This window comes from Oncorhynchus mykiss, chromosome 2, assembly GCF_013265735.2.
Source record: "Oncorhynchus mykiss isolate Arlee chromosome 2, USDA_OmykA_1.1, whole genome shotgun sequence".
In the NCBI taxonomy this organism is placed as follows: domain Eukaryota; kingdom Metazoa; phylum Chordata; class Actinopteri; order Salmoniformes; family Salmonidae; genus Oncorhynchus; species Oncorhynchus mykiss.
In genome coordinates this window covers 37,933,143-37,955,117 of record NC_048566.1, presented here as the reverse complement: position 1 = coordinate 37,955,117, position 21,975 = coordinate 37,933,143, and the positions used below count along the sequence as shown (strand labels likewise).

The window sequence follows — 21,975 nt, the reverse complement described above, 5'->3', positions numbered from 1 at the left end:
CCACATGTACTTTTCCTCAGCCAACAAGACTAGTAACGAACAGCAGAATCACTAGCCTATGTCAATATACTATTTCCCATAGTAGAACAGTTGACCTATTCTATTGTTCAGCTTGTCGAGAAAGAAAATCCTATTCCCAACAGACTCTGGGACAGTTGTGGGACGGTATATCCCAAATTCATACAACCAGTGGGCCTAGGCTACATTTTTTTTTAAAGTAAAAAAGCTATGAGCCTGATGCAGCAGATCAGAACGTTTATCTTAAAACGTTGAGAAACTGTTATTTCTTCACATTATAAGCTTAGCAATGTGCACAAGGCCGTAGGCTACGCGCGAATGTTCGTTTCAGAGTACAACAGGCGGAAAACACCATTGTCAAAGTGACAGATAAAAAATATCCTTTAGAAATGTAGAGAGGGGAGATCTAAAGAACAACTATGGGTTGCTAATATGACCAGGATTGGGACTTTGGCTACCGGACAATGAAAGAAAGTTGAAAACCAATAGAACATGAGAGAAATAGGCTGGTGGTTTCAATAGCATATGGAAGGCTTTATGAAATATTTGCCTCCACAGATACTTTTCCTAGGCTACTTTGAAGCAAGGTAAAACATACCTCATAATGAGCTGGAGTAGTAAAACATTCAGGATTCAAATATGATTTCAAAAGGCATACAACCTCCAGCTCATTGTAAAGTAATGTGCGACACACTGATGAAGCCTGCCTTCCTGGTCGGACGAATGAAATGTGTTTATAAAGGGCCAATATTTTCCTTACCCTGCTAAATAAAATCCCCATGCATGGAAATCCCAAAAATGTGTGAGCTCAAATGTATGCAAATGTATCCTATCCAGCACTGTCATGCACTGGCACTATCCAACTCACTGTCATGCACTCTTCCCACAGCTATGCAAAGGACTCCACATGTTATGTCAACTTCAGCATCTCCTTTCGATATTTGGCCCAAATAGTTATGAACTAATATAGCACTGGCTGGTAGGTTCAGATATAAGGTAACATGTGGTTAACTTTTCCAGAAAATTGTTGAAAACAGGCCGTATGTGTAACTAAAGTTTAGTCAAGCTCAAGTAAAACTGAATGTTCAAGTTACACAACGCTGCACAGAAGTGTTTCATATCCCTCCTCCCTCTAGCACAAATGCTACAGGGGTAAAAATTACACTTTCAGTGAAAACGAATGGTTCAGCTACTCCAAAATTCCAACGCTTGGAAGACTTGGAAGGGTGAATGGCAACATGTATACCTTACTTTTATACCTTAGCCCTGTCAACTGCCATTTTATAACAATGCTAAGTGTTCAAACTTCGTTCTGAACTTTCTAACCCTGTCCGTGTCCCGACCTACAGTAAATCAGTAACTGGTTGTTGAACCCCTTTCAGGAAGGGGGTTCTAGAATGGTTTTAATCAACAACTGTGTGACCGAACGGCCCATGACAGGCATAGCTCGTAACATCACAGTCATTCAGCAGACAACGTTAATCTTATCCCCATTCACGTCAACAACATTTGAAACCAAGTTTATTTTCAACACTTTCAAAAGGGTTATTTTTGACACCAGTACAGTGAGTTAATTCAAAACAACACAGAAAAGTATTAAAATGACAAGTTATTTATAAAATGACATGGAAAAGTATGGAATGGCTTTTAATGTAATTTTAACTCTAAACTAAAATCAACCCCATGACCAGAGTGGTTCTTGCGCTTTTACTGTGAATCCTAAACTGTTTCAATCTGTTTTCTTCCGTTTGGTGCCTAATGAACATGACCTAGTATCCCTCCCTGGAATTCCATTCTGCATGCGTAATAATGAGTGTTTTGGCCTTGTGAGTGTTGGATGCCGGTCCCCATTAAATACTGATAATGACACATACTGTACGGGGGTTCAAAGGTGCCAGTCTGCACCTCCTGCCTCAAGGCTGAATGGGGAAGTAGTCCCGTCACATCATTTCCTCACAACGCACAACACACACACACTGATCTATTTTTGTATGCTAATCTAGTTCTTTGGAAAACGGCATTTTGACAATATCTCAAAACATATGTTTCAAATTGTCATGAGTTTAGTCCCTCCACAAACGAAGATTAGTGATGACTGAGATGTGTCCAATCTCTTGAGCTCATTCTGTAGAAAATAAATAGAACGTACGCATTACTGCTGCTTTTAGGTACCATTTCACCCCACAAAGAGTAGTGGATGTCAATGGCCTACAAAGCTCTCAAAATGTTTTCCTTGGGCAAGCTAATTGTTGACAATCCACTCTGTTGAATGAAACAGTTAATACCAACTAGTATGACGTTAGCGTATCATCTGGACAAGCTGAAGCACAGGAATGTAGGGAGTGCTTCCAACGTGCCTGCTGCAACCTTGCAGGGGCCTACAGCCCTGGGGGCTTGGCACAGGGCCATCAAGGAGAGAGATGGAGGGAGAGAGGGAGCGGGGGATGGGAGAGATAGGAAGAAATAAATGGATGTCAAGATGCCTAGCTGCCAAGGTGTTGAAGTGTTTATGTAATCCCACCCCACTCTCCTTCCCCTCCACCCTCTCTCCGGAGGGGAACACAGACCTTCCCCTCCACCCTCTCTCCCCCAGACCTGTGCATGGCTTGCACCAGTTCAAACTCTGTCACCCCCTCCTGAGGAGAGGGGAACACAGGCCTTATATTCGGCCCTCAGCCCTGGGGTTGCATGACAGGACCGCTGCCCACTACCGTGCAGGGGCCGCCCTCCCCAGTCTTCCCTGAGCCATTTCTTGTACCAGCCTATCCAGCCTTTCCCGCCTAATAGACCATTTCTTCAGTCCTGAGGCTTACTGTATCTTTTCCTCCTTCCTTCCACACTGCATGGGTATGCCAGAACCTTCACAGTTCACACCCATTTCTTCATAGATACAGTCCCTCCCCGGAAACATATAGGACTGTAAAACCCCAATGGCTGGGTAACACCACAATGTCCCTGATATATCACAATATGGTCAGTTAACAAGGGGTTAAAACTGGCTGTAATAGAAGAATTCAGGCTTCTGTGAGGCTTCTCACTTAGGAGTAGAGGCAGGGGAAGGAGTACCGAGCTGGCTGTAATCACAACTCTAGAATCACAATGTAAGCAATGGCTCAGCAGGGAGTCAAGAGGTAGAGAGTGGAATCTGTGTGTGTGTGTGTGTGTGTGTGTGCCTGTGCAGATGTTCTGTGTGGGTTCTGCGTATGTTTGTTTGTGTGCGTGTCAGCTAGCATGCGTGCGTGTATGTGTATAGGAGTAGTTGAAGTAGGGGAAGGTGGAGCCCGCGGATCACAAAACAAGCTCTACGTACGGAACATGGTGCCACTGCCATGGAATCCCATGTGTGTCATAAAGTGGCTCCCGGCAGATTCCTCCAGTTGCTTTAAAGAGGGACCTCCAGGGCCAAAAGACAAAGAAGTGTCTTTATGTACTGGGTGGAGGGTGTAGGTGTGGGTTCTACCTGCAGGGAAAACTGCAGTGCTGTGTGCCAAAGTGTACCTGAGAACCCTTTTAATAGAGGCATGGAGGAGAGGTATATGCCTGCCCACCTTAGGAAGAGTGTCAGTGACCCTGTGTGGTCAGACAGCTGGCGGCCCTCCGGTTGCTCCAGCCCCAAACTGTCCAGGCCCACCTCGGTCAAGTCCCCCAAGAGCTCCCCCTGTCTCCGCAGGGCCACTTTGGACACTGTAGCCAGAGAGGCCACCAACAGGGCAATGGAGGAATTTGGCTCCCTGAACTGAGGCGCAGATTGGCAGCCTACAGCCCAGAGAGAAGTCCCAGCCTGTCTCAGCACTACCAGCAGCAGCCCCGCTGCCAGTCCTGGGGTGGGTCCTCGGTCCTGCCTAGGGGTGCCAAAATGCTGCCAGTCAATGCACGCCTCATAGACTCAGACAGGAACCGTGGTTTGAATGGCCTCACCAGTAGCTCAGCTTCTCACCAGCTCTCTGTTCAAGCCAAGTAGTCCTACTACAACTACACCATGTCCCCTTCAGGGTGGGGCTGTGCTGGAGGGCGTAGGGTTGAGACTCCCTGGAGATGTAGCCAGGCTGACATGGTAGTTAGCCTGGGACGGGGATGAACCAGACGAGAGACAGAAGAAGTATTTCCCTGGCCACTAGCCCTCACATGACTCGTAAGCTGGCTGAGGAGGTTACCAAGCTGTCCACCATCTTCATGGACAGGAGGACTCCCTCCCCCACCCCATCCCAGGCTAACTCCACCAGGTCAGAGAGCCCCAAACCTGGCTACATCTCCAGGGAGTCTCAACCCTACTCCACCCTCCTTGGCCAGGGTTCTCCAGCACAGCCCCACCCTGAAGTTAACACCCACACACACCTACAGGACCATAGGAGCTGGACCCCACTCCAGAGAGTCCAAACCAGGTAAAGGACAGGGGCAAGCCTTCCCCTCCTTCAGCAGAAGGGAACCTCCTCCCCTGCTATGCCAGATACGCTGCACCTATTTGTGGCGTCCCACACTCCTATCATAGACCCTCGGCTGCAGAGAGCTGAGCTGCTGACGAAAGACAGCCCCACCCTGCACCGCCACCAGCCCCCGCAGTACATGGGAGACCGGGACTCCCCCAGCCTGGAGAGGACACCGTATGACACCCGCTTCAACAGAGGGCATCCGAGGGACAACCTGGACAGCAGCAGCCGCCTGGTTATAGGACTTGACATGGAACCGCCAGAGAGCTGGAGCTCCAAGATGCAGCAGTCTTTAGCTAATGAATGGTTGCGAGGTGCCAAGGCATTTTGTTGTATCTTGGCATGCTATCTTCATCTTGGCATGTCTGACAGTCCATGTAAACTGGGAAAGGAACATGCTTTTTCATTTCTCCTCCCTCCATTCCTTCCATCTTGCTCACTTTTTAAGATTTATATCATTTCAGTGTCAGTCAAGATAAGCAATCACAGATTGAGCCGAGGCTGAGCAACATGTGTTTGGAGTTTGAAAATGTTTCATAGGTTTATGATTTAATGCTAATTCCCTTAGGGAGCTCTCCCATGATATTCATTTCCAGGGTACTGCATTTCTACAGATGACTATTACAGTGGTGTGAGGTGTGTTTATCCCATGGATTTAACTGTCTCACTTTTGTCTGGGATTTTCAATGGCCATTGAAGCTTGACTGATGAAATCATTATAGTCAATTATCAGATTAGTGGCTGTGTAGAAAAATTGTGCAGTTGTTTATTACGATCTATGTTCCTCATCTTGACGCTAGCTACTAGCTAGCATAACAGCTAACCATGAAACCTTAATCCCTTGTTCTGTTCACAGTTAAAGTGTAACAAGTCCTTTAAGGACTGTGGGATAAGGGTCATTTTGCTATGCATATGTATCCTACATTATGTATGTATGTTATGTATGTTATGGTATGTATGGTATGTATGGTATGTATGTATGTATGTTGGCTCCAGTGTTTGCCAGGCGTTTTCTGTCTTTGTGTGAATGTATATGTAAAGCAGCCCAGCCCTTCATCACCCGTGTTCCCCAGTACCATTCACACATCCACCCACATAATACAAAGCATCAACAAAGGAGTTTAATGGAAATCTTTTGGATCGCGTGGGCCAATCCTTATTACTTTCTCTCAAACACTGTTCTATGGGGATTAATCTGAGCTAAAGGCTATACTTTCATAGTCTTTGTTCTTCCAAAACCTGCTTAACATTTATAGTCAACCTGGACTCAGGGGTGGACGTAACAAAGTAAACGTCTGTCTCCCTCCATTTTATGATTTACATTTCTTATGGAATGTAAATGTATGGAATGTATTCATTCAAATCAATTGTTATTTGTCACATACACGTGTTCAGCAGATGTTATTGCGGGTGTAGCAAAGTTCTTGTGTTTCTAGCTCCAACAGTGCAGTAGTATCTAACAAGTAATATCTAACTATTTCACAAAAATACACACAAATCTAAAGTAAAGGAATGGAATTAAGAATATATAAATATTTGGGCGAGCAGTGTCAGAGCGGTGTAGACTAACATACAGTAGAATAGGATAGAATACAGTATATACATATGAGATGAGAAATGCAAAATATGCAAACATTATTAAAGTGACTAGTGCTCCATTATTAAAGTGGCTAGTGATTTCAAATATATATGGCAGCAGCCTCTAATGTGCTAGTGATGGCTATTTAACAGTCTGATGGCCTTGAGGAAGAAGCTGTTTTTCAGTCCCTCGGTCCCAGCTTTAATGAACCTGTACTGACCTCGCCTTCTGGATGATAGCGGGGTTAACAGGCAGTGGCTGAGGTGGTTGTTGTCCTTGATTATCTTTTTGGCCTTCTTGAGACATTGGGTGCTGTAGGTGTTCTGGAGGGCAGGTAGTTTGCCCACGGGGATGTGTTGGGCAGACCTCACTACACTCTGGAGAGCCCTGCGGTTGCGCGCAGTGCAGTAGCCGTACCAGGCGGTGATACAGCCCGACAGGATGCTCTCAATTGTGCACCTGTAAACGTTTGTGAGGGTTTTAGGAGCCAAGCTAAGTTTCTTCAGCCACTTGAGGTTGAAAAGGTGCTGTTGCGCCTTCTTTACCACACTGTCTGTGTGGATGGACCATTTCAGGTTGTCAGTGATGTGTATGCCGAGGAACTTGAAGCTTTCCACCTTCTCCACTCTGGTCCCGTCGATGTGGATAGGTAAGGTGCTCCCTCTGCTTTTCCACAATCAGCTCCTTTGTTTTGTTGACATTGGGTGAGACGTTATTTCCTGGCACCACACTCCCAGGGCCCTCACCTTCTCCCTGTAGGCTGTCTCGTCATTGTTGGTAATCAGGCCTACTACTGTTGTGTTGTCTGCAAACTTGATGATTGATTTGGAGGCGTGTGTGGCCACGCCGTCATGGGTGAACAGGGAGTACAGGAGGAGGCTGAGCATGCATCCTTGTGGGGCCCCAGTGTTGAGGATGGGGGCGGCCTGTCAGGAAGTCCAGAACCCAGTTGCACAGGGCGGGGTTCAGACCCAGGGCCTCGATCTTAATGATGAGCTTGGATGGTGCTATGGTGTTGAATGATGAGCTATAGTCAATGAACAGCATTCTTACATAGGTAATCCTCTTGTCAGATGGCATAGAGCAGTGTGCAGTGCGATGGAGATTGCATCGTCTCTGGATCTATTGGGGAGGTAAGCAAATTGAAGCGGGTCTAGGGTGTCAGGTAAGGTAGAGGTGATATGTTCCTTGACTAGTCTCTTTAAGCAATTCATGATGACAGAAGTGCGTGCTAAGGGGCAATAGTCATTTAGTTCAGTTACCTTTGCTTTCTTGGATATGGGAACAATGGTGGAGATCTTGAAGCACGTGGGGACAGCAGACTGGGATAGGGAGCGATTGAATATGTCCATAGACACAGTGACGTTATTTGAGAACCGTCATAGTATCAGCTTGAGGGGGAATATACACGGCTATGACTATAACCAAAGATAATTATTTTGGCAGGTAATACGATCATCATTTGTGAGGTATTCTAGGTTTTGTGAACAAAAGGACTTGAGTTCCTGTATTTTCTCACGATCAACCCATTAGTAGTTAATAATGAAACATACACCCTTCTTCCTGGAAATATATTTATTTCTGTCTGCACGATAAACTGAGAACCCAACTGGCTGTACAGACTCAGACAGTATATCCCGAGAGAGCCATGTTTCCGTGAAACAGAGTATGTTACAATCCCATTGACTGAACATTAGCGAGTAATATACTCCGAAGCAGTGGGTGGTGTGCATGCCTACTGAGTCGGACTAGACGTCCACTCCGAGTACCTCTCCTCCGCCGGTGGTGTTTTGGGTCAGCCTCTGGAATCAGTTAAATTGCCCTGGGGGGTACAAACAAAAGAAGCCGATTCAGGAAAGTCATATTCATGGTCGTAATGCTGGTAAAACTGGTGAGTTAGCGTCACTTTGACATCCAAACGTTCTTCCCGGCTGTATGTAAAAACACAGAAACTTCTCTGGGGTAATAATGTAAGAAATAACACAGAAAAAAAAAATACTGCAAAATGTCCTAAGATCTATAAGCACGGCAGCCCAATCTGTCGGCAATAAGAAGGCTTGGTTTTCGCTAAGGTGTGGACAGGGGTGGCGGATGGGTGTAATCCCATGACTCTGCATCAGAAAGTTGTGTGTTTGATCCCAATGGTGACATTTATATTTAGTTGTTTTTGAATCCTCTCCCAAACCTTAACCCTTAAAGGAGAAGTTTACCCAAAATAAAGACACTCCCAAGTGATTCCATACATTGAAGCAAGTTCAGTGGAGTTTGCCCACTCCTATTACATTTGAGGTAAGACCCAGATGCAGACAATGTCAAATTAACAACAGTTTATTAATCCAACAGGGGCAGGCAAAAGACAGGTCAAGGGCAGGCAGGGGCCAGTAATTCAAATATGTGGGGCAAAGGTACAGGACGGCAGGCAGGCAGGCTCAGGGTCAGGGCAGGCAGAAAAGGTAAAAACTGTCCTCCAGGTATGACAGCGGTGGATAAACATCTGGACAGAAGGTGTGCCGACCTCTTCTTCCTGCTCAGGGAAGAGCAGGGGCTGACACCACAGGGAACACTCAAATGGCAATAGGCCCGTGGCAGAGCAGGGAAGGGTGTTGCGGGCATATTCTACCCACACAAGCTGCTGGCTCCAGGTGGTGGGGTTGGGAGAGACCAGGCAGACCAGGGCCTGGTTGGCTCGCTCCGACTGGCAATTGGACTGGGGGTGGAACCCAGAGGACAGGCTGGACGACGACCCAATGAGGGTGCAGAACACCTTCCAGGACGAGAACGGAGGTCCCCGGTCGGAGACCATGTCCATGCGCAATCCATGGATCCGGAAGACGTGCTGCACCATGAGCTGGGTCACCTCCTTGTCCTCGGAAACAGAGATGACAGCAAGAGCAAACTGGTGTTCGGTCCCTGGCTACACATTATATAGGAAATCAACGGAAGAAGGCACCAAATTCCACTGTTTTCCGATAAAATATGTAAATACCCCTGCAGCCAACCGTACATCCTTGTGTATGCGTAACTAGCACTTCAGCAATAATCCATATGATTGAGATATGTAATCTGAAATTATGGAGAGATACAATAGACATTGTGTCACCATACATTACAGAATAGAGTATCATAAAACCATTGTGACAAATAAACATAGGCTATATAGTGTTTTGAGCTAATGTGAAAACATAACCCTGATAACGGTCCCGCTCATAGAGATTTATGATAAGTAATCATTCAATAAAGTAAAGTTTAGCTACTTATTCATTAAATACAGTGCCTTGCGAAAGTATTCGGCCCCCTTGAACTTTGCGACCTTTTGCCACATTTCAGGCTTCAAACATAAAGATATAAAACTGTATTTTTTTTGTGAAGAATCAACAACAAGTGGGACACAATCATGAAGTGGAACAACATTTATAGGATATTTCAAAACTTTTTAACAAATCAAAAACTGCAAAATTATTCAGCCCCTTTACTTTCAGTGCAGCAAACTCTCCAGAAGTTCAGTGAGGATCTCTGAATGATCTAATGTTGACCTAAATGACTAATGATGATAAACACAATCCACCTGTTTGTAATCAAGTCTCCGTATAAATGCACCTGCACTGTGATAGTCTCAGAGGTCCGTTAAAAGCGCAGAGAGCATCATGAAGAACAAGGAACACACCAGGCAGGTCCGAGATACTGTTGTGAAGAAGTTTAAAGCCGGATTTGGATACAAAAAGATTTCCCAAGCTTTAAACATCCCAAGGAGCACTGTGCAAGCGATAATATTGAAATGGAAGGAGTATCAGACCACTGCAAATCTACCAAGACCTGGCCGTCCCTCTAAACTTTCAGCTCATACAAGGAGAAGACTGATCAGAGATGCAGCCAAGAGGCCCATGATCACTCTGGATGAACTGCAGAGATCTACAGCTGAGGTGGGAGATTCTGTCCATAGGACAACAATCAGTCGTATATTGCACAAATCTGGCCTTTATGGAAGAGTGGCAAGAAGAAAGCCATTTCTTAAAGATATCCATGAAAAGTGTTGTTTAAAGTTTGTCACAAGCCACCTGGGAGACACACCAAACATGTGGAAGAAGGTGCTCTGGTCAGATGAAACCAAAATGTAACTTTTTGGCAACAATGCAAAACGTTATGTTTGGCGTAAAAGCAACACAGCTCATCACCCTGAACACACCATCCCCACTGTCAAACATGGTGGTGGCAGCATTGTGGTTTGGGCCTGCTTTTCTTCAGCAGGGACAGGGAAGATGGTTAAAATTGATGGGAAGATGGATGGAGCCAAATACAGGACCATTCTGGAAGAAAACCTGATGGAGTCTGCAAAAGACCTGAGACTGGGACGGCGATTTGTCTTCCAACAAGGCAATGATCCAAAACATAAAGCAAAATCTACAATGGAATGGTTCAAAAATAAACATATCCAGGTGTTAGAATGGCCAAGTCAAAGTCAGGACCTGAATCCAATCGAGAATCTGTGGAAAGAACTGAAAACTGCTGTTCACAAATGCTCTCCATCCAACCTCACTGAGCTCGAGCTGTTTTGCAAGGAGGAATGGGAAAAAAATTCAGTCTCTCGATGTGCAAAACTGATAGAGACATACCCCAAGCGACTTACAGCTGTAATCGCAGCAAAAGGTGGCGCTACAAAGTATTAACTTAAGGGGGCTGAATAATTTTGCACGCCCAATTTTTCAGTTTTTGATTTGTTAAAAAAGTTTGAAAAATCCAATAAATGTCGTTCCACTTCATGATTGTGTCCCACTTGTTGTTGATTCTTCACAAAAAAACACAGTTTTATATCTTTATGTTTGAAGCCTGAAATGTGGCAAAAGGTCGCAAAGTTCAAGGGGGGCGAATACTTTCGCAAGGCACTGTAATTGTCCATTTTGCCCAGCTGGAACAGGGTTGCGTCACCAATACATTTTTGGAATACCTAAAATTGTTCCCAGGACACCAGCGTTTATGTGGGCAGCACAATACCTGTGGTCGCAAAAGCAACCTTACCTCTCCTTATCATCATTACGTTCCTCTATTTCTGTAGTAATTGTAGTCACATACTCAAATTCTCTGCAGCTCAAACAATCCTCATTCGCTCCATTGGAGCACAATTGCCACATCTGCACCACCAGCCTGTGTTGATCCTGGGGATGGGTTGCGGCTTTGGTCCAGCTACTGCTGCGGCTTTGGTCCAGCTCCTGCTGCGGCTTTGGTCCAGCTACTGCTGCGGCTTTGGTGGCTAAGGTGGCAGCGACCATCTGAAGCTCAATTTGCCTCAATTCTTTGTTCAAATACTCAGGCTCATATAAATACGGTTCAACAACATTCATCGGTGCCCCTCTAGTAGCAAGTATGTTGTTGTCAGACATTTGTAGGTTGTGGTTTACTTTGTATAACTAACGTGTAACACTGTCTTCACTTCTCTGCCCCCCAAAAAACGTGCATCTGTGAATAAGGGCATATCGTGCAGTTTCTACATGACAGGGATTCCCCCGAGAGCACACATGTGCAGTTGTTACCCATCTCCACTGCTGTGGCAGTCAGCTACGTGAAATAATGATATAAAATAATCACAAATGTTAGTATTAAAACCGACAGTACTTTTGAAAATAATTGCTCATTTTAAGCGTTCAATAAAAACATTTGTCTGAATTGTAAATTCACTGGCAACGGAGCAGAGCGAGGCCTGCATCCAGCAACGTTTTTGCAGCTGTTTCAGTACAGCAATACAGGCAGAGAAACGGGAGAGGGCAAACTCCACTGAACTAGTTTCAATGTATGAAATCACTTGGGAGTTTCTGGATTTTTGGTAAATTTCTCCATTAAACTTCTAAATTTGACTTTGGAGCAACCTCGAAATTTTACGTTTGGAGAAACGAAAATAAACGTCTAATTCTGGAGTGAGACTGTGAGAGCTTGTTGGGCTAACCTTAGCCAGGTTATGGTTAGGATTAGGGGTTAAGGGTTAAGGTCAGGGTTAGGGTGTAAGGGTTAAGATTAGGGTTAGGGTTAGGAGAAGGGTTAGCTAACATGCTATGTAGCTGTAAAGTAGCTAAAACGTTGTACGGTGTTGTAAAGTTGCTAATTAGCTAAAATGCAAAGGTTGTCCGTGATGTGATTTGAACATGCAACATTTTGGTTGCTAGACGTTCGCATTATACGCCCACCATCTTCCCCATATCAAACGTAACATATCATACTAATTTTAGTGTCACAGATGTACTTTTACTATGTTACGTCTCGTCTATGAGGCCAGGCTGTTATAGTTTATCACCTCAAGCAGCAGCTCGCTCAATGAACAAGTGCTATCTTGTCTGAGATCTTCCCCTCCTCCTTCCTTCATCCATCCACCTCTCATTTCATCGTCCTTCGTTCATTTAATTCTCCCACCTGGTCTAGAGATAGAACCTTCACATCTCTGAACAAAGTCTCACCCACTCCTTCTTCCTGTGACAAAAGCCTCTCATAATCTATGGTCTACACAACCTTGACTCACTGCGCCCCTCTGTAAGGTATGCTTAAGTAACAGCCTGGAGGCTTCCATAGATTCTACCACCTCTCCACCCCTAACAGACACACATGGACACACACACACGGACACACGGACACACGGACACACACACACACACACACACACACACACACACACCTCTCTCTCAGTGTTGGAGTGTAAATCAGTCCCAGGGACAGGGGGACATCTGCCAGCCATGAGAAGATCATCCAGGCAGGAATGTGATCAGGGATGGAGCTGCCTGGCGACCTCAGAAAAAAACACTGAGATCCTAGAGCTCAATATAGTATGTGTGTGCCCATGCACGTACAGGACTGCAGTCTTAAAACCAACTGCTCCAACCCAACCCACCCCACACTCCTCCTCTCATCTCCCCCATCTCTTCAGCTGACACGGGGGTGGGTGGGTGGGGGGGGGGGGGGGGGGGGTGCTGGAGAGATGCCTTCTGCTGTCTCTTTTTCTTCTCCAACTTTTATTATTAGGGACAAGGGAAAAGCAAAACATCTGGGAAGAGAGGCAGAAAGGGAGAATGTTTGAACTGGAGTGGCGAAGGAGTCCAATTGAACTGAATCCATCTCCAGAGCATCCAAAGAGCTTGTGTCCCATCATGGGTTGTTAAGTTCTGCTCTCTTGTGAGCGTGGGTTAATGAGTGAAATATGTGGACAGAAACCAAGGCTACATCCCAAATGGCACCCTAATCCCTTTATAGTGCACTATTTTTTTTGACCAGGGCCCATAGAGCACCACATAGGGAATAGGGTGCTATTTGGGACGTATCCCAATACCATGTTTCTTTCTTTTTCCACCTCAGCAGCAGGGTGTATCACAATAACAGCTTTGCGCCGACATTGACCTCATTGAGAAATTAGGAAACTCGATGACGCACTTCTTAATGCAGCTTCTCAATATTGATTTCACAGCACTTTGTAAAGAAGTCTTCCCCTCCCTGGATTCCCATGGAGACCCTGTCCATGTTGATGGGAAATACTGTATCTCCATGCCCACCCACTCCGTCTGGCTTTAATTAAATCTGGTCAAGGCTTTGCTTGGTGGCCCAGTGTATTTACTGCTCACTCTCTTCAGTTGGTTGGGGGTTTCCTCCCTGCTAGTAAGTCTGGGTTACAAAACAAGATGAGCATGTGCTGTGAGCCCGTAATGTAGGACTTATGGCCATGTCATGCTGTCACGGCCAAGTGCTAAGCCTGAAAAGTAGGCTTTTTTCCAAAAGTGTTCAAAAGACTATGGATACTTACATGGTTTTGCGTTATTTTGTTATTCAGCAAGGACAGTTACTAGATAGATACCACATTTTATGCAGTCAAACCTCTTCAGTCTTCATTTTCTTCTCTATAATGGATTATAAAATCAAATTGATAGCCATATGTTTATGAGTGTGGCTCACAACTGTGAGGGGGTTGACATATTTTTCAGACTACATGTTTACTCCTACCCCCCAAAAGTCCCACTTTCCCATTCATCTTCAAATCAAAAAGGCTTAAGCTGCAATACAGTGTGTTTTGTTGCTTATATACAGTTATTATTAATAGCTCCAAAGGTAAACGACAATCCATCACTGTCATGCCTCATGTTTTGTTTTTGTTTGTGTTTTCTGTCATTCTGTACTCAGTGTGGAAAATCAACCTTCATTTGTCGGGGGTTGTGTTTTTCCTGCCCATTTCCTTAACAGAGGGGACGAGGGGGAAGAACTCCCTTCCCAATACTCCCTCCCTCGTTCCTTCTTCCCTCCCTCTTTCCCAAACCCTGCTCATTTTTGGCAGTTCCTCATTCCTCCTTTTTTCTCTCTCTTTCTGAGAGGTTGTATGACAGCTTTTCCTGCTGCTGGCAGAGAGAGTGGAGACCGTGAGGGAGAGGGAAAGTCTGTTATTCAGAACAAGCCACCACCTCTTCCCTATAGGTTTCTCTACACGCTCCGGGACTGGAGAACAGCAGTAGTCACACACAAGGAACGAGCAAGATTGACAAAGTCAGGATTGCTTGTTGTGTTGATTTTGCCAACCTGGATGCGAGAAGTGGACTGTTTTGACTGAGGCTAGCATTGAGCCTTACCTTATCTCGACAGGAATTAACTTTCCTAAGAGGACACTTTGACAGTACTACTTACTTGGTGAGTGTGACAACCCCAGTCTGTGTATGTACAATAACATATGAACCTCAACGAGGTATTTAAATCACTGTATTTACAATGTAAAGGCTGTAACTTTTTGCGTTTCCCTTAAAACCCATAAGCCATGCTTAAGCCGGGGGAGGGTGTTCTACTAAGCTATATGGAATTTTTTTGAGAAGGTCAAAGGATCATTTTGCTATTTGATTTTGAATTTTAATACCCCTTGAAGTATCCCACAAAAATATGTTTTAAAATATTTTGGGCCGTCCTGCTATTAGCCCATACCAACGCGTTGAATGACAGATTCACTACATGGAACAACAGATAGTCCCCAAAAAATCTAAAGGAAGTTTGTTCTGAAATGTCTCCCCTATATCTGAGAGATATAAGAAAGATCAGGAAACATTTGTAACTTATTTTTTGCATGTATTTAACCCTTATTTTTGGCACTAAACAGTCTTCACATATATACATACTTCCATTCATTTTTTTCAACTGGTATCATATTAGTGTGTAGCCCAAACTGTTCGGACTCTACAGACAGAAGTTGACAGATCGGCTGTACTGACTTCAGACGAGTCCCAAGACACGTCCCAAGAGCAAAACGGAGAACACCATCGTGTTCGTGAAAGTCTCATCTTTCCATAGAGGGGTCATAATAGTTTGGGAAGACTGATTTTTGTGACAAACACCATTCTAGCTCTTTCACCTTTCACCACAGATGTGGAAGTGTGACATAGGCAGATGCAGTGGATTGAGATGCATCTAATGCAAACCTGATATCTCTAGCTTAAACTGACTGATTTTTATGGGGGTGCGACCTGTGGTGTGTGTCTAGGTACAGTGGGGTTTCAATGAGTGTCTGCTGTTTCATGTTTTGCAGTTTATGTTCCTTCAGAACTCTGCAAAGCAGTACTCTTGTGGTTAGCAAGAGTTTAGGAACACTTTAAAAACTCTAATGACGACTAGAAGTTCCCTTTCTGTCAGTGCACTCAGTAGAACACACAGCTATAGGTTCCAGCGCTGTGTGTTGTAGCTTGTTTCCTTCCTTCCGGGAAGAGTAGCTATATTCATATCTTTACGTGATCCAAGCTCATTTATAGGGGTTATACTGTTCTTGTTGGAATGTCCTCAAGAGAAGCAATGCTCACCTTTGAGTGTCTCAACAAGTGTCTCAACGTGAGCTCTTACAAGAGCTAAGAGCTCACTGCCCCAACATGTATCTGATGGATCAGTGCCAGAGAGCAGGGCTGATGCAGCTGGCTGCACAGTGGCTAACCTTGCGGTGATAAATTACTTCACTTTCGCCGCAATAAATGCAAACATCCTGCCGCATTCTGTATTTTGGTGAGGGCCGCATCAACAGCGTAATACGATCTGGGGGAGCCGAGGTGGGAGCGTCATGCTTCACTGATGTGCAGCCCTCCCGTTTCATCAACATATAGGGGTCCTGTGTGTGTGCGTACGTGTGTGTGTGGGGGGGAGAATAATGGTTTTGTCTCACACACATACACATGCACACACCGTCTCTACTGGAGTGCTGTGGTCAGCTCCTCTTATCAGTAGGAGATAGCCATTCTCAGCGGTCCCCTCTAATTAGCATTTCTAAGTGGGCAGGCAGCTTGCTGTCCCTCCCTGTGTCAATCTGATAAAGTGACAGATAACAGAGGATAAGTGTGAATGCCTTAACCCTCAAGCGTGTTTTGGGACAGTTGACTTGTATCTGACCTCTCCCAGCTATGTTCCCCACCATCCTCTTGTTCTCCTCAATCTCACTGCCCCATGTTTTATCACTGGGGTTTTTGCCTTATCTGTGGCCTCTAAGGAGTCACAGGTCAATCCTTGACTTGAAACGCTTGTCTAAACTCTAAACCATTTGCCTGGCCCTCTGCTGCACAGGAGACAACAGAGCGCTTCAGAGTGCTTTCACAGACACACATACTGTACAGTGCCTTGCAAAAGTATTCATCCCCCTTGGCATTTTTCCTATTTTGTTGCATTACAACCTGTAATTTAAATGGATTTTACTTGGATTTCATGTAATGGACATACACAAAATAGTCAAAATTGGTGAAGTAAAATGAAAATAATAACTTCATACAGAAAAGTATTTACCTCCTTTGTTATGAAGCCCTTAAATAAGATCTGGTGCAACCAATTACCTTTAGAAGTCACATAATTAGTTAAATAAAGTTCACCTGTGTGCAAACTAAGCGTCACATGATCTGTCACATGATCTCAGTATACATACGTCTGTTCTTGAAGGCCCCAGTGTCTGCAACACCATTAAACAAGGGGCACCATCAAGCAAGCGACACCATGAAGACCAAGGAGCTCTCCAAACAGGTCAGGGACAAAGTTGTGGAGAAGTACAGATCAGGGTTGGATTATAAAAAAATATCTGAAACTTTGAACATCCCACAGAGCACCATTAAATCCATGATTAAACAATGGAAAGAATATGGCACCACAACAAACCTGCCAAGAGAGGGCCACCCACCAAAACTCACGAACCAGGCAAGGAAGGCAATAATCAGAGAAGCAACAAAGAGACCAAAGATAACCCTGAAGGAGCTGCAAAGCTCCACAGCGGAGATTGGAGTATCTGTCCATAGGACCACTTTAAGCCATACACTCCACAGAGCTGGGTTTTACAAAAGAGTGGCCAGAAAAAAGCCATTGCTTAAAGAAAAATATAAGCAAACACATTTGGTGTTTGCCAAAAGGCATGTGGTGTTCTCCAAACATATGGAAGAAGGTACTCTGGCCAGATGAGACTAAAATTGAGCTTTTTGGCTGACAAGGAAACCGCTATATCTGGCGCAAACCCAACACCTTTCATCACCCCGAGAACACCATCACCACAGTGAAGCATGGTGGTGTCAGCATCATGCTGTGGGTTTGTTTTTCATCGGCAGGGACTGAGAAACTGGTCAGAATGATGGATGGAGCTAAATACAGGAAAATTATTGAGGGAAACCTGTTTCAGTCTTCCAGAGATTTGAGACTGGGACGGAGGTTCACCTTCCAGCAGGACAATGACCCTAAACATACTGCTAAACTAACACTTGAGTGGTTTAAGGGGAAACATCTAAGTGTCTTGGAATGGCCTTGTCAAAGCCCAGACCTCAATCCAATTGAGAATCTGTGGTATGACTTAAAGATTGCTGTACACCAGCGGAACCCATCCAACTTGATGGAGCTGGAGCAGTTTTGCCTTGAAGAATGGGGAAAAATCCCAGTGGCTAGATGTGCCAAGCTTATAGAGACATGCCTCAAGATACTTGCAGCTGTAATTGCTGCAAAAGGTGGCTCTACAAAGTATTGACTTTTAAATAGTTACGCACGCTCAAGTTTTCTGTTTTTGTTGTCATATTTTGCATCTTCCAAGTGGTAGGCATGTTGTGTAAATCAAATTATACCAACCACCCTAAAATCTATTTGATTTCCAGGTTAAGGCAACAAAATAGGAAAAATACCAAAGGGGTAAATACTTATGTAAGCCACAGTAGCCCTGGATCAAGATGAGTGGTGTATTTTTATGAGTGGTGTATTTGCTTTATTATCACTACAATCCTGTAATGATGCCTTGGTATTGCTATTTAAGCCATTGCCTTGGTCTTGCTGTTCTCGCCTAGCAGAAACTGACTTCTTAGGGTGAGTAAACCATTACTCTCACGTGTGTTGGTATAATTTTTGTTTTGTTGTGTAACATGAGAGAGAGTTTGAGACATGCTATCTAAATGAAGTGGGAGGCACAGTATATTTATTATATTTTGTAGACCAGTAGCCATTAAACGTTATAAACAGGTTTCCAAAGAGACGCAGAAGCTATGAACTGCCTTGTCTAATCAGATGTAAAGCCAACAAGACTGTATCCGATTCAGATTCGCCATTGACAAATAATAGGTTGATGAGTGATTTATCTCTGAAGCTGTGTTTAGCAAGACTCCAACTAAAACCACTGCTGTCTCATAAAGCCTCAATGCCTTCTAATGACTGCTTCTCCCTGGTCTCCTTAGACTTAGGGGGATGTTTGACATGCTAAATCCACTAGGGTTTGCCTAAGCCTCTCTATCTCTGTACACATGTGAATGTCCAAGAACATAAAGAGCCCTGCAATTAAGGTAGAATTTGTTTAAAACTTTACATGGGAATCTGGGGGAAGAGAGGTACCATATGGTGAAAAAGGAATAAAAACAAGATGACAGGGTTAAGCACACAGAAACTGGAGGTTTGGACCAAGTCATTGTTTTACGAGTTTTGAGTCCTAAACAAGTCATAATGTGCTCTTCACCAAATGTAATACAATTTCATATTTTTAACAAGAGTAATAGTTAGTATATTACATTTACGCAAATCATGAATGATTTTAAAAACATATATATATATTAACTACTTTCCAAATAAACTTTATATTTCCATGGACACACTCTCTCTCTCTCTCTCTCTCTCTCTCTCTCTCTCTCTCTGTGTGGTTACAGTAGGCTAACGTATGTCAATCGATTTAGGAACAGCAGTAACATCAGGCAGGACTTAGGCTACCAATTGCCTAGCCAGTTGAAGCTCAATCTTGGGTGCAACGATCACATTCCCGCACTGACTGACTGTGTGGAGGCTCATTGATTTAACGTTACGTTTGCTACAAGATACACTAGTAAATTAATAAAATATATAGCTGTCGGCTATATTAGCCACGACTTACCGTTCTTTGTGCAGCTTCAAATGTCGAACAAAGTTGGAAATTGTTGCTCCTCCGCCTGTAAATTTCTTCCCACATGTTTTGCAAGTTGCAATCCATTTGATACAGTGTCGTCTTTATATCCGAATGTAATTATTTGGGGTATCATCTTTCCAAGGGCTCCAACTGAATTCACCCGCCGACATTCCTCTGCACTACCACGCGCAACTTTTTCTCAGCTGACACAATTTGATTGGCTGCTGTCCGATTCAAAATGTAATCCGTTAAATGAACAGTTAATGCGCTGCACACTTTTTTTAATAGTATCATTTTTAATATTTGGGCTTAGGGAGGGTATCAAGTCAGGTCGAGTCATAACGCTCAAGTCCAAGTCAAGTCACGAGTCACTGGTGTTAAAGTCAAAGTCGAGTTTCAAGTCATCATATTTGTGACTCGAGTCTGACTCGAGTCCAAGTCATGTGGCTCGAGTTCACACCTCTGGAAACTGGTACAGTGACGTTTGTAAAGTATCTCTAGTATTCATTGATTGCACATTAAATAAGAGACACTTGACTCAGAAGCTCAATCTTATGATTGAATCATAGTTTAAGGTCGGTTATCAAATATTTATGGTCTACACCAAACAAGTCGTTTGTCCAGCTCCGACAAAACTGTACCCTGACGAACTAAAGAACTCATACCATACAGACTAAAAATGACAGCACGTGTCACTTTCCCAGAAGACTAGGCTTATTTTATGTCCAGGAAACCAGCTCTACTTGTTTGTGAACAGGACATGGTTGACTCTGCCCAGCCACTCATGGAAAGGGTTAACACATTTTGTGTCATAGGGTAATCACAAGTCTTGTGTAATGAATGCAGTGTGTGGTTGTGGTCGGATGGTACATGCTGGCCCAGATCGATCAAAGATCACGACTCTATTTTTGGAGCTTGAGGTTGGGGATCACCTGAGGGTTACTGTGCTTTAACAAAGCACAGGGGTGCATATGAGGAGGCAAAAATGAACACACATATGGGTGTATGCATGGACACACATCATCACGCTCTGTCTCACACACACATTCCCACTTATACTCTCTCGCACACACACACACACAAACTCATTAAGTTCCAATTCTGAGCATCAATGTCCTGGGCCCTGTATGTACAGTATTTTATATAAATGTTTTATTAATTTCACCATTTAACCAGATAGGCTAGTATTTATTTTTTTAACCTTTATTTAACTAGGCAAGTCAGTTAAGAACAAATTCTTATTTTCAATGACGGCCTAGGAACAGTGGGTTAACTGCCTGTCCAGGGGCAGAACGACAGATTTGTACCTTGTCAGCTCGGGGTTTGAACTTGCAACCTTCCGGTTACTAGTCCAACGCTCTAACCACTAGGCTAGCCTTTCGAACTGCGACCTGGCCAAGATAAAGCAAAGCAGTACGACACAAACAACAACAGAGAGTTACACATGGAATAAACAAATCATACAGTCAATAACACAATATAAAAAAATATACAGTGTGTGCAAATGAGGTAAGATAAGGGAGGTGATGCAATAAATAGAACACAGTGGCGAAATAATTACAATTTAGCAATTAAACACTGGAGTGATAGAGACTGGAGTTATAGATGTGCAGAAGATGAATGTGCAGAGATACGGTTTAGAGATACTCGCAAAGGCGCAAAAAAATAACAGTATGGGGATGAGGTAGTTGGATGGGCTATGTACAGGTGCAGTGATCTGTGAGCTGCTCTGACAGCTGGTGCTTAACTTCTCTGCGATATGTGGGACGGTAGAGTCCCACCTCGCCAACAGCCAGTGAAATTGCATGGCGCGAAATTCAAAACAACAGAAATCCAATAATTAAAATTCCTCAAACATACAAGTATTTTACACCATTTAAAGATAAACTTGTTGTAAATCCAGCCACAGTGTCCGATTTCAAAAAGGCTTTACAGCGAAAGGACACCAAACGATTATGTTAGGTCAGTACCTAGTCACAGAAAAACACAGACATTTTTCCAGCCAAAGAGAGGAGTCACAAAAAGCAGAAATAGAGCTAAAATGAATCACTAACCTTTGATGATCTTCATCAGATGACACTCATAGGACTTCATGTTACACAATACATGTATGTTTTGTTCGATAAAGTTCATATTTATATCCAAAAATCTCAGCGTGTTGTTTTCAGTAGTTCCTAAACATACAGTGATTTTGCAGAGAGCCATATCAATTTACAGAAATACTCATAATAAACATTGCTAAAAGAAACAAGTGTTATGCATGGAATTTTAGATCCACTTCTCCTTAATGCAACCGCTGTGTCAGATCTAAAAAAAACTTCCCTGAAAAAGCACACCATGCAATAATCTGAGTACAGTGCTCAGACACAAAAACAAGCCATACAGATATCCGCCATGTTGTGGAGTCAACAGAAGTCAGAAATAGCATTATAAATATTAATTTGATGATCTTAACATACCTTTGATGATCTTAATCAGAATGCACTCCCAGGAATCCCAGTTCCACAATAAATGTTTGATTTGTTCGATAAAGTCCATCATTTATGTCCAAATACCTCCTTTTTGTTTGCGCATTTAGTACACAATCCAAA

The 21,975-nt window shown here is 43.8% G+C and overlaps 1 protein-coding gene across 2 annotated transcripts in view; it reads left to right on the top strand.

The window, feature by feature from the left end:
• Positions 1 to 21,975, top strand: part of LOC110489074 (protein eva-1 homolog B) — a 79,636-nt gene that overhangs the window by 45,207 nt on the left and 12,454 nt on the right. Inside the window, exon 1 of one of the 2 annotated variants that reach the window (XM_021561641.2) lies at positions 14,308 to 14,667. The exons of the other annotated variant lie outside the window; for it this stretch is intronic. The gene's annotated coding sequence lies outside the window, so the exon portion shown is untranslated. Of the gene's footprint in view, positions 1 to 14,307; positions 14,668 to 21,975 lie in introns of those variants that run through there. 2 annotated transcript variants of the gene reach the window in all.